Raw genomic sequence first — 12529 nt, forward strand, 5'->3', positions numbered from 1 at the left:
TGAAGGTTAGCCACCCCACCCCCCAGGGTAAAGAACACTAAAATGAGAGATAAGGTCTGAGTTCACATCCTAAAGAGGCCATTTATTAAACATAAATACGTCATTAGGCTTCTTAAAGACAGTTTCCTCTTTAGCGAAACAGAAATTTAACAAGCCTCCCCTCCTATCTCAAAGAGTTATTTTAAGATTCAAAACTAGAATGGGAAAATACATATAAAGATATTTTTGTAAATCATAAATATAGTAAAGGTCAGAACCCAAGAAGGCTTACCTGGAAAGTTTGCAGGATATTGGTGAGGGAGACGTGAGCACAGGAAAAGAAACCAGAATTACTGGGGACTAACCTGTCTGTAGAACTGGGACCTGAGATGGATAGCTAGATCTTCAAGTTATGGTGTCAAAAGGGATATAGTAAGCTTGACATGGTATCAGTATCTAAGAGGTCCAATCTGGGGCAAAACAGACTGTCTAGCCAATGGTGAATTTTGGAATCAGGCATTTGGCAGGGTTTACTGAGATCTAGCTGTTTGGATTGATATCTCAACAGCAGATCAAAGTCCAGACAGTACTATCCCCCACATAGTAGCTTGGCATGGTGTAGGCACTCAATATATTTTTATTGACTTGACCTACTGATAAACAGAATAAATGAACACATATCTGGCAATAAGATATCATGTTGTCAAGACCCAGAGAAGCTGAGTGCAGTTCGTGACCTGGCTCCAGGCCCAGTTAGGGATTTCAGTGTTAATCAGGGCAAGCTGCCTAGTGACATGGACAGAGCAAGCTCAGTGAAGGCCAGGAGGAAGAAAAAGGATATAGCTCAAGGGGCTCAAAGATGTTGGAGCTCACCCCAGACGCAATGGCCTTGGATCCAGCACAAATTCAAGATTGTACCTATGAGTAGGGTTACAGCACCTGATGTACTTCAAGGCTTGGTCAGGCTAGTTGCGTCAGGACCAGGATGGAGCTAAGAATGAAGGTGGCAGGTGCCCAAAGCTTAACAGGAAGTGAATATATGTATTAACATATTATTTACTGAGTTTTAAACATTAACTATTCACCTAAAAAATTAAATTTTTTATTTGGGATGCAAAGGGAGCTTAATTTGAATTTGTTATTAATCAGCTTAATAGGTACTAAAATTTCTGTTTTTAAAGAATATTTAAGGCATGGGAAGTTCTAATGAAGTAATCAAAGAGTTGGTAAATAGTATATGCTACTATGGTCAGAATTCTGTGTGTGCATATTATGTGTATACAGATATAGATAAAGAGGAAATTGGACGTATCTTGCAGAGACTAACAAAAAGTTCTAGAAGGAAATATATCAAAATATATTTAACAATACTTTCTGGATGGTAATGCCTATAAATTACTTCTAGTTTGTTCTTTGTAATATTGGGTGTTTTTATAATTCCTGACAATGAGTTTACATTACTTTTGTAATCTTTTTAAAAAGATTTTTTGAAAACCTATCTCTTATAGTATCTCTACAATTCATAGAGAAAGAATGAATATTCCACAGCTCAGTCTATGAATTCAATATGACCTCGCTACCAAAATTAGACAAGAATGGAATAAGAAAGGAAAATTACAAGTCAAACTCGGCCATCAATGTATATATACAGGCCCAAATCAGCCATCAAGTTTTTTTTTTTTTCCAACATAAAAGAAACAAACTCTTGGAAAACCAAATCTAACTGTATTTAGAAAGATAACACACTAAGAGCTAGCTGTCTTCATCCTACAAGAACAATTTATCATAAATAATAGTTTCATACTGGCAAAAGAACTGACAAATTTTCAGTGGAATAGAATGGAGAGGCCAGTTAACAGGGTGTAGATGATATCTCAACAGTCTTGACTTGGATTTCCTTGCTCACCAGTGAGACTATCACTTCATATGGCACACTAATACATGGAAATTTGTCACACGATGGGGGTGACATAGCTGAAAAGTAGAGAAAGGAAGGAATCTTTAAAAAGTACAGTTGGAAAACTGATTATAAATACAGACAAAATTAAATTTGGATTTCCAGCTCCTAGTATGCTTAAAAATCAATTATAGACAGAGTAAGGAATTTATATGTCAAAAACAAAACTTTATGAGAGGAATATATATGGGTGAATATTTTCTGACTTGAGGATAGAAAAGAATTCCTTCAACAAGACCAAATATGGTATCCTAAAAGAACATATTGACAAATTTGTTAAACAACTACACTATACTCCAGGTCCTCCCTCCAAAATCCTAAACCCAAATCTCATCACGTTTTTCAGTGAAATAAAAATACTTTCTGTTTCCAGCAAACATCCTCCATAAAAGGCTTTGAAGTTATTAATATAATTAGCAAAAAAATCAGTACAGTATCTATTTTTAAAAAGCAGCATTAAATTATAAGAACTATTTGTCTATTTACCCTAGTTCCTTGAATGACCGTGTGGAAGAATCAAATGCACAAAGGTTAAAGCCCGCAATTTTCTTCTTGAAGTAAATGTTAGCATTTTAAGAAACGACTGAGGCCAATTTTCTTTTTTGACAGTAAGAACAACTTGTAACTAGAAGACAGAATCTCTATTCAAGTATTTTACATAGTGCTTCTGTGAATTGCATATAGTGAATAGGATCAGATTGATTTATGATGTCAAAATCCAGTGCAGAGGTTTCACAGGGGAAGTAGAAAGAGATAAGATGACTACTCACCACTGCTCTGGGCACCAAGGCCCAACCTCTCCTCCTCAGAGGAGGGCAGCTGTCCAGGTACCTTTAGTCTCAGCTCACATCTGAGGGTTCTTATTCCTGGGCGACAGAGCAGCTTTTGGGTGCTTTCTAGAACGCTTTATCATGTGCTAAAGATTGATAATGGTGAATTTCACAGAGATTTGTGCTTGGAGGATTCCCTCATTCTCTGTCTGGAGAGACAACCACCCCCCAGTAGTTGGCTTTAAATTTTGTTTTTATCTGTCTATCTATCTACCTATCTATCTACCTACCTACCTATAGATATTTTCACCATGTAGCCCAGGCTGGTCTTGAACTCATGAGTTCAAGAAATTGGCCCGCCTCAGTCTCCCAAAGTGTTGGCATGAGCCACCACACCTGGCCCCAGGTAGTACTGTTTACACTTGTATTGTCCAAGTTTTAGCATGAAGTGTTGCTTTTTCTCTGGTGGTCTAGAAGAGTTCACCCTGCCTGGTAGTGTGAATTTCACCTACTTAGAAGTGTGTCTCCTGCAGACATCATCCTGAGAATGTCAGCGGGGGACTCAAAAATGAAGGGGCATCTCCTTGTCAGTGGGGCATCTCATAGTCATCAATGCCACTAGCGGTTAACAGGAGTACCTCTGGATGTGCATGCTGTTTTAGGTAGGTCTTTTCAGGTTTTGAAAATGCACAAAGCAAGTGAGGGGACTGGAAATTGAATTAATTCTTAGATCTTTATCTCAGAAATGTAAGCTCAGAGCAAGAAAATCAGCACAGTGCTCTGGAGTCCTATCTGGTCTCCGGGTTTCCGGGTGGCACCTCCCAGAAGGTGCAGGTACCACAGATACCCCTTCAAGACTCAGTGGAAAAACTCTCACCACTATTCTTATGCCCAAGGGGCCACGCTGTGAGTGTCTCCAGCTCCTCAATCACACAGGTCTTCTCATCCCTTGCCTAGATAAGACAGTTACATTGAAACTATTGCATCACCTTGCTGCAGTCATATATGATTAACTAGATATGCTGGAAAGAGAGAGGAAGGAGGCTGGTTACGGAGTTTAAGGAGTGTCATTTATGGTAAAACACATTTTTCCTATAGTAAAATCAATCATGGGTGGTGGTAATTGCTACAGCATGCTTTAGTATTGGTTTGATTTCTCAATTTCTAGATAGTGTTTCCCATTAAGTTTTTTTTCTTTTTTTTTTTAAATCAGCCTCAAAGAAACCTTAAAATAAAGTTTTGACTGAGGGCGGGTGAAGGGGACATGGCGTATGACAGTCACTTTTGTTCCAGTGTTAATTTTCAAAAACTCCGGATGTCTAATATTGAAAGCCAGTCCAGAGCGCTCAGTGTTAAAGAACTCGCTCCCTACCCGCCCCCCCGCCACCTCGCCACCCCAACTGCGGGGCTGAATCACACGAGGAAGGAAAGTCTGGCTCACTGCTTTATTAATTCACTACTGTGATTTCTTTCTCTGTTACTAAAGGGGACTGGGTGGGGGGTGGTAAATTGAGTGGGCAGCCAGGAAATGTAATATTTTTCTTGGTTCCTTGTGATTGGAGGAAATTCTGTCTTCTCCTTTTGGTTCAAAAGTTTCAGCAACATAACCTTTTTTTGTTTTGTTTTGTTTTTCTGTGAAGTAATTTGACTTTTCAGTGGAAGCTACCCCAAGCCCACCTCTGTGGGGTTGTAAAACCCACTTGCTTTTATATAATTTCATTAAATGAAATCATCCAGATGGTGCACCCATACAAAACCCTGACCTTCAAAGGTCTCTGCCTGTCTCTAGGTCCTTGGGTAATTTGAAGTGTCACTTCTTGGCCATGTCTGCTCAGACCTGTCACCTTAAATCTCCTCTTTAAACTTTATCTTACTTTTCTCCTTTATCTCCTTTGGAAGGCAGGTGAACATTAATAGGAATGCTCTTCAATGCCGGTTCTCTGAAGACCCACAGTAATTCTTAGTAATCAAGCCTGATATGCTGGACAAAATACACACTATGTGTAAATGTCCCATGCAAAATGTGAGAAAGTTTAGATGATGTACAGCAGTTATTTTTAGTCATTTGAATAAAGCATACTCCTCACATGCATACTCCTCACATTTGAGAGCAATATTATAAATAATGCAGCATTCATTTAATATAATGTCAGTATATTTCATTTCAAAAGACCAATTGTAATTTCTATTTCTGTTTATTTTTAAAGAACTCTTCACTATTGTAATATTATATTTTAATAATAATAACAATAACCCATATACATTACATACTTAATATATGACAGTACACAAGCTAGGGTTTATGAAGATTATATACGATCAAATTTCATCCTAACAATACATTATGAGCCAAGTATTATCCCCATTTGACAAACAAGGAAACCGGGTCTCAGAAATGTGCACAGTCATGTTTAAAAATCCTAACTCTCTATCTCAAAAACCCATCTTATGCTGTCTCTAAGAGAAATGTGCAGACCTCTCAAACTAGTTCTAATAAAGTTTTCCCTCATTTTCAATGTTTCTATTCTGTAACGAAAACTGTAAATAAATAATACAAAAGCATATTTATAACCTAAGTATAAGGTCTAAGAATAATAATAAAATGGATACTTGCATACCCACCCTTGAGCTTAAGAAATGAGACATTTGCAACACCTTTGAAGCCTCATGTACCTTTTCCCCAATCTATTCATCTCCCCCAATCCAGAGGCATGATTTAGTGCGTGTGAGTGAGCCATCTCCCCAGTTAGAAAGTAGACTTCTTGAGAAAAAACTGGGTTTATCATGTCTTCATTTTTCTTTTTAATTTTACCACATAGGCATTTATCCCTGAACACTGTACTATTTGATTTTGCTTAGTTTTGAACTTTATATAATTATTCTTTTGTAACTTGCTCTTTTCATTCACTACCACCTATGTTGATGAGTATAGTGTATAGTTCTTAATCTTCACTGCTATCCAATATTCAACTGTATGAATATACCACACTTTTTAAAATTATTTTTTATTATACTTTTTTTAATTATACTTCTAGGGTATATGTGCACAACGTGCAGGTTTGTTACATATGTGTACATGTGCCATGTTGGTATGTTGTATCCATTAACTTGTCATTTACCTGTGTCCAAGTGTTCTCATTGTTCAATTCCATTTACCCATTATCCCATTTGCCTGAATCTGTGTTGCTTCAGGTTTTTGCTGTTACAAATCAAATAGATATTCTGGTCCAAGTCTCCTGGTAAACACATGCTAAAATTTATTTTGGGTATATATCCAGGAGTAAAATTGGCAGATTGAAGGGTGTGTGAAGTTCAGTCTTACATAACCATGTCAATTACTTTTTTGTATTTTGAAAAAAAAAAATTCCCATCGTTTTTCTACTGTTCTGTTTGCCACTCATTTTCTTATTAATTTGTAGGCTGCCTTTACATATTTTTATTACTTTTTTTGTTAGACATACAGTTGCAAATATCTTCTCCAAATTTTCAGCTGACTTTTCAGAGAAAGTCTTAAGTTTAACATTTTCAAATTTTAATTTTTTCCCTTTATGGGTAAAAACCTTATTTATGAAATCTTTTCATTTCCAGAGGTGTTATTCATCTAAAATGGTTTTTTGTGGTTTGCATATTTAAATGTTTAATATCTCTGAAATTGATTTGGGGATATGGTAAGAATAGGCAGGAATTTGAATTTTATTTTTTCCATGAATTCAGGGGAGCCACAGTCTGAAACCACACCATGTGGGCTCTATAATTAAAATATTACAATCTTCTCCATAACATTCTTGCTCCTCTCTTGAAAAAGGTTTTTATATGTATCTTATGTTTTTAATTGCTTTTGTGACTATTGTCTTTTTTTTTTTCAATTTAGTTTCCTTTTCTAACTTTCTGCTTTTGTGACTGCAGCCTTTAAAAAAAAATTGGGGGGGGAGGGTGTTCTTTTTCTTTCCTTTTTTTTTTAAAGAGGTAGAGTCTCGCCATGTTGATCAGGTCAAACCTCTGACCTCAAGCCATCCTTTTGCCTCAGTCTCCCAAGTAGCTGAGATTATAGGCTGGTTTCTTTTTTTAACTTGTTTGTTGTTATGTAAAAATGCAATTGACTTTTATGTAAATATTTGCGTTTTAATATCTACGGTTTCTTTTGGGTTCTTCATAAACACAATTGTGTCATCTGAAGGGTGACTTTGAAGATGTGTGTGTGTGTGTGTGTTTAAAAATACATTAAAGACTCAAAAGGTATTCATTATTCTGTTATTTTGCCACTTTAAAAAAATAAATTTTATTTTATATGTTTATTTCATTTCTCTGTCAATATATATAAATTTCTATCTGTTTTCTCAGTTAAGTAATATTTATTCATTCAGAAAACTTAGCAAATAGACATAAGAAGAAAATCACAATGCCCATAATCCTATCACACAATTAATTAGAATTCAACAATATAGTTTTAAATGACTTACCATGTGCTCTAAATGCACTACTTATTTCCTATTTTCAAAGATTTTGCTTTCTGGGGAATAACTACCATAAATGTTTTTATAGTATACTCATTTGGGCTTTTTTCTAGAAGTGAATACATATTTTTAACACAAACAGGTCATATTGTACATGCAGTTATGCAACCTAATATTTTTCACAAACTATGTATGTAATCATTTTTTGACATTACTGAAAATTCTTTTGCCACATTATTTTTGTTGAATGCATTGTATATTTCATTGTACGTATTATAATTAATCAGTTTTATTGCATATGTACTGTATTCAGTATTTTGTTATTATAAAATTGTTATGACTTTCTATCATCCTATGATGATTCCCTCAGAATAAGTGTCTGGAAGTCGAATGCAAAATTTTACATTTTTTAAATAGCATTGCCAAATTATCTTCCAGAGATTTTCTTCCAATATAGACTCTCACCAACTGTGTATCAAATCCATTCTGTAATCATTTTCTCTCTTTCTCTCTGTCTCTCTCACACAAACACACACACACACCACACACACACACACCCCAGGACTCTAAACTTGAATCATTAAATGGAACCAAAAACTTCCTAAAAGTTTCACTAAAACTACCTAGGAAAACTTTGCAAAATTACCCACCCTAGAAATGGCTGTGCTAGCTCCCACTGAGTTTTTTTTTTTTTTTTTTTTTTAAGTTTATTTATTTTCTGGGTACTTCTCAACAAGATTACTAGTGTATAATACTTTATTCTCCTTTCTTTATAGGGTAGAGATAAGCCATTTCTTTTAATTGTACTATGTCTGATAGAATCCCTTCATGTATGTACTGCTTTGTTTCTAAATATAAGCATGACAGGTTCAGAGCTGTCCGTGGTCACGTAGGGGTTTTTGGAAATAATTTTAGCTTCGGGCATACCCCTGAACGTGGGCAGCGCCTACACATTGTCATCTCAGCCCCCTCTTACCCTTTTGGGAAGTCCTGATACCCTCATGAGGAGGTTTTTTTTCTGCTTCATTCTCAAACCAACGTGGGGTTTCCTTATATCCTAGGCCCAACTTGAACTTACACAATTGTAATGGGCAGCGTTATATTGAGAACTGCATGTGGTAGAATATTGGTTCTCACATCTGGCTACAAATTTATTCACTTAGGGAATTAAAAAAAAAAAAAAATCCATGTCTGAGCCTTGCCCCTGAGATTCAGATTTAATTTGCCTAAGTCATCACCTCTGATCGTTGATGGGTGTCTTAATGTGGATTCCACGGCCTACCACTCCAGATGATCAAAATGACCCTCCAAAGAAGAAGGAGACTGGATAAAGACAGGAACTGAGTGGAAGAGAGGAGACTCATGAAGCAGGAGTGAAAGTCTCTCTCCTTTTGTGGTTTTAAAGTAGAAGAAGGTTAAATCGTGTCAGTTTATGAAAAGTAGAGGGTGTGAGAATTTCATCATTTCATCACCATCTTTGGTACTTCCAATTCTGCTCAGTAATCTGCTTAACCAATTGTGAGTATTTTCAGTAGAAGGTGTAATTTCATGGTTTATTACCTCTTCTTTTCCTTTAAAGAAAGGAGGGGACTCCGGAATCTGCGAACCGCAGTCGGTGCCGCATCCTCAGCCCGCCGCCATGGCCGCCTACAAACTGGTGCTGATCCGGCACGGCGAGAGCGCATGGAACCTGGAGAACCGCTTCAGCGGCTGGTACGACGCCGACCTGAGCCCAGCGGGCCACGAGGAGGCGAAGCGCGGCGGGCAGGCGCTGCGAGATGCTGGCTATGAGTTTGACATCTGCTTTACCTCAGTACAGAAGAGAGCGATCCGGACCCTCTGGACAGTGCTAGATGCCATTGATTAGATGTGGCTGCCAGTGGTGAGGACTTGGCGCCTCAATGAGAGGCACTATGGGGGTCTAACAGGTCTCAATAAAGCAGAAACTGCTGCAAAACATGGTGAGGCCCAGGTGAAGATCTGGAGGCGCTCCTATGATGTCCCACCACCTCCGACGGAGCCCGACCACCCTTTCTACAGCAACATCAGTAAGGATCGCAGGTATGCAGACCTCACAGAAGATCAGCTACCCTCCTGTGAGAGTCTGAAGGACACTACTGCCAGAGCTCTGCCCTTCTGGAATGAAGAAATAGTTCCCCAGATCAAGGAGGGGAAACGTGTACTGATTGCAGCCCATGGCAACAGCCTCCGGGGCATTGTCAAGCATCTGGAGGGTCTCTCTGAAGAGGCTATCATGGAGCTGAACCTGCCGACTGGTATTCCCATTGTCTATGAATTGGACAAGAACTTGAAGCCTATCAAGCCCATGCAGTTCCTGGGGGATGAAGAGACGGTGCGCAAAGCCATGGAAGCTGTGGCCGCCCAGGGCAAGGCCAAGAAGTGAAGGCCAGCCAGGAGGATACTGTCCCCAGGAGCACCCTCCCTGCCTGTCTTGTCCCTCTGCCTCTCCCACCTGCACATGTCACACTGACCACATCTGTAGACATCTTGAGTTGTAGCTGCAGATGGGGACCGGTCGCTCCCATTTTCATTTTAGCCATTTTGTCTTCTGCACCCACTCCCTTCGTACAGTCTAGTCAGAATAGCACTTCTAGAGCATAGGTTCTCAGTCCAAGCTGTGGAAAAGCTCCCCTTATCCAACAGAGTTTAAAGGTAGTAACTTGGGTTTTTGCGAGTTCTTTGTTTACTAAGGACTTGTGGGGAGGAACCATGCTAAGCCATGACCAATGAGGAGAAGCAACAGAGCCTGTCTGTCCCCAGGAGCCAGTCCTCTGCTCTTCTGCAGTCAGGCCACTGCTTGGGAGCTCTAGTCATTCCAGTGGAGGATGAATGTAACCTGCATGGTGATGTGACGGCTGTTTCCTCCCTGACCCTAGAGGACCTGGCTCTAGAAGTTTGGGATCAATCCTGAATTTAGTTATGTGTTACATTTACTTTTATTAAAAAAGTATAGTATATATAAATAATACAAAACAGTAACCCTTCTGGGGTTTCTTGTGGCGGTTGAAATAGTCCCACATGTGGTCATCAGAAAATAAGCCATTCCTCATACCAGTATGGGATCAGTTCCTTGACCTCTGAGGGGCAGGAGTGCTTCCTGCTGTGTGTGTTAGAATCCCTTCCTGCCTTGTTTCATGGCAGTGAAACGCCCCTTGGTCCTCTCCAAGTGTCTTTCACTGATTTCCGAATCATGTTCTAGTTGCTTGGCTCTGCCACATGGGTCCAGTGTTCACCTGAGCATAAGTGTACTAAATCCTTTTTCCAGATCAGTATAATAAAGGAGTGATGTGCAATAAAAAAAAAAGAAAGGAGGGAAGGAGTAGAGGGGGAGAGGAGAGGGCGGGACAACACAACAAAATGAGAAGGACAAAAAGGAGGGAAAGGAGAGAAAGTGCGAGAGAAGCCAGGCGAGGGAACAGGCAAGCACACAAGGAGGAAGAGCAGTGCCATTGCAGAGAGGAGCCCTGTGAGGGTCAGGTAGGGATACCAGTTGGGCACTTGTTGAGTGAGAAATTGATGGGATAGAAAGAGGTCAAAGCAGAGAATGGTAGACAGAAGAGGAAGAAGAGGCACACAGAACACCAATATCGGGGGCTCACCTCCAACAGAAAAATGAAGCAAAGTGTAGGAAATCAAGAATACAGCCTTCCCATTTGCTCAGATGCTCCTACTCCGACAGTGCAAGTGGGTCTTGAAAGATGGGGTAATTCAATCCCAACTCTCAACAAGACGGCAACTACTGAAGACATCATAGGCAGACATGCTATAACTCTCCTCAGTGATCTATTTATCTACTATTCGGTTCCTTCCTCAGTTGTTTTCTTCGTCAATAAAAGCTGTGCATACCTAAAAAGAAAATAAACATCAGTTATTTATCTCCTTTCAGACGACGTTCGCGTATATTTTATGTATCTGTCGTAGAACATCCATCTACCTTAACTGAAATGGTGAAGGGGAAAGCGTATGATTAGGGGCGGGGTTGAGATCAGAAAATCTTGCTTCTACCAGTTGGCATCTTTCTTAATCCTTCTATAGAAATTAAGAATGTTTTTATTGGCATATACCAAAAAATTCATGTTTTCAGTGGTAATGTTCACAAGAAGTCTTGAGGTAGTCCCTTCCTGGGTCCTTTAGAGGGCTGCATAACCTCTAAGTGTTGTTTTTTGTCCTTGTGATTTTGCTTCATGGTTGTAAGATTTTGTCCTCAATTCAGCATCTCAAACTGGAATCAAAGGCAAGGGAAAGGTTCTGTCCTTTTAATCAGAAAGCAAAATAACTTTCCCAAAAGTCCTCCTGCAAATCTACTTAATGCCTCATTTAGCAGAAATGGGTGAAATGGCCATCCTCAGCTCCAAGGGAGGATGGGAAAGAGACTGCATGACTGTTCTGCTTGCCTCCTGGGAGGAGGGAAAGGAGGAAGGGACTGAGGATGGCTTGGGGGAAGTCAAACCACAGTGACTTGGCTGAGGTCCCTTTCTGTGCTCGTCTGTGCTCCTCTCCACTTTATGACTTCAAGCACAATTTCCAAAGTATAATCCATTTATAGAAACACAAACCCAGGGAATTTCTATCATCTAAAATAAAGCCAACACATCCATACATATTTATATGATTCTTTCTTACAATACCATACTATGTTTTTCCAGAGGTTTACTTAGCTAATAGGGTTTCTAGGTTCCTTGTCTCTGCCTTACCATCTACCACTTTAAAACTTCTAGTTTCAAGTATAATGTAGCCATATCTGCTGTTGTGGCACCTATAAATGAATTGTTTGGGGATTATTCATTGTTTTCACCAGTTGAACTATGTAGCTTCAAATTCATAACTTTTTCAAAGTCTCCTCCCCAACCCAGTCATCTTATTCTTTTGTTTTGTTGGAGACAAAGTCTTGCTCTGTCACCTAGGCTGGAGTGCAGTAGAGCTATCATCGCTCACTACAGCCTCAAACTTCTGGGCTCAGGGGATCCTCCTGTCTCACACTCTTGAGTAGCTGGGACTATAGGCATGCATCACCACACCCAGCTAATTTTTACCTACGTATTTTGTAGACAGGATCTGTGTTGCCCAGGCTGCTCTTGAACTGCTGGTCTTAAGCAATCCTCCCATCTCAGCCTCGGAAAGTGCTAGGATTACACATGTGAGCTACCACACCCAGCCAATGGCCTTTTAGTAACAGGATATTTTCTATTCCCATTTTATTTTCCTATAAGTAAACAAAGGCTTAGTTGTTTTCATTCTTAAAAAGTGCTGTTTACAGGCGCTCAATGCTTATTGCCCACTCACAAGTCTCCCATGACCCTCATGGGGGGCTGTGAGCCCCTCACTGTGTTCCCCTGGTTTCCAACCTC

At 39.4% G+C, this 12529-nt stretch overlaps 1 pseudogene across 1 annotated transcript; it reads left to right on the top strand.

Annotated features, from left to right (window-relative positions):
* Positions 1–8730: 8730 nt before the first annotated feature.
* On the top strand, positions 8731–10485 carry LOC108518252 (phosphoglycerate mutase 1 pseudogene; annotated as a pseudogene). The gene has a single exon (XR_001882330.1). The product of XR_001882330.1 is annotated as a phosphoglycerate mutase 1 pseudogene (transcript).
* Positions 10486–12529: the final 2044 nt, after the last annotated feature.

The sequence above is a fragment of the Rhinopithecus bieti genome, unplaced genomic scaffold (assembly GCF_001698545.2).
Source record: "Rhinopithecus bieti isolate Rb0 unplaced genomic scaffold, ASM169854v2 scaffold_44723, whole genome shotgun sequence".
NCBI classification, from domain to species: domain Eukaryota; kingdom Metazoa; phylum Chordata; class Mammalia; order Primates; family Cercopithecidae; genus Rhinopithecus; species Rhinopithecus bieti.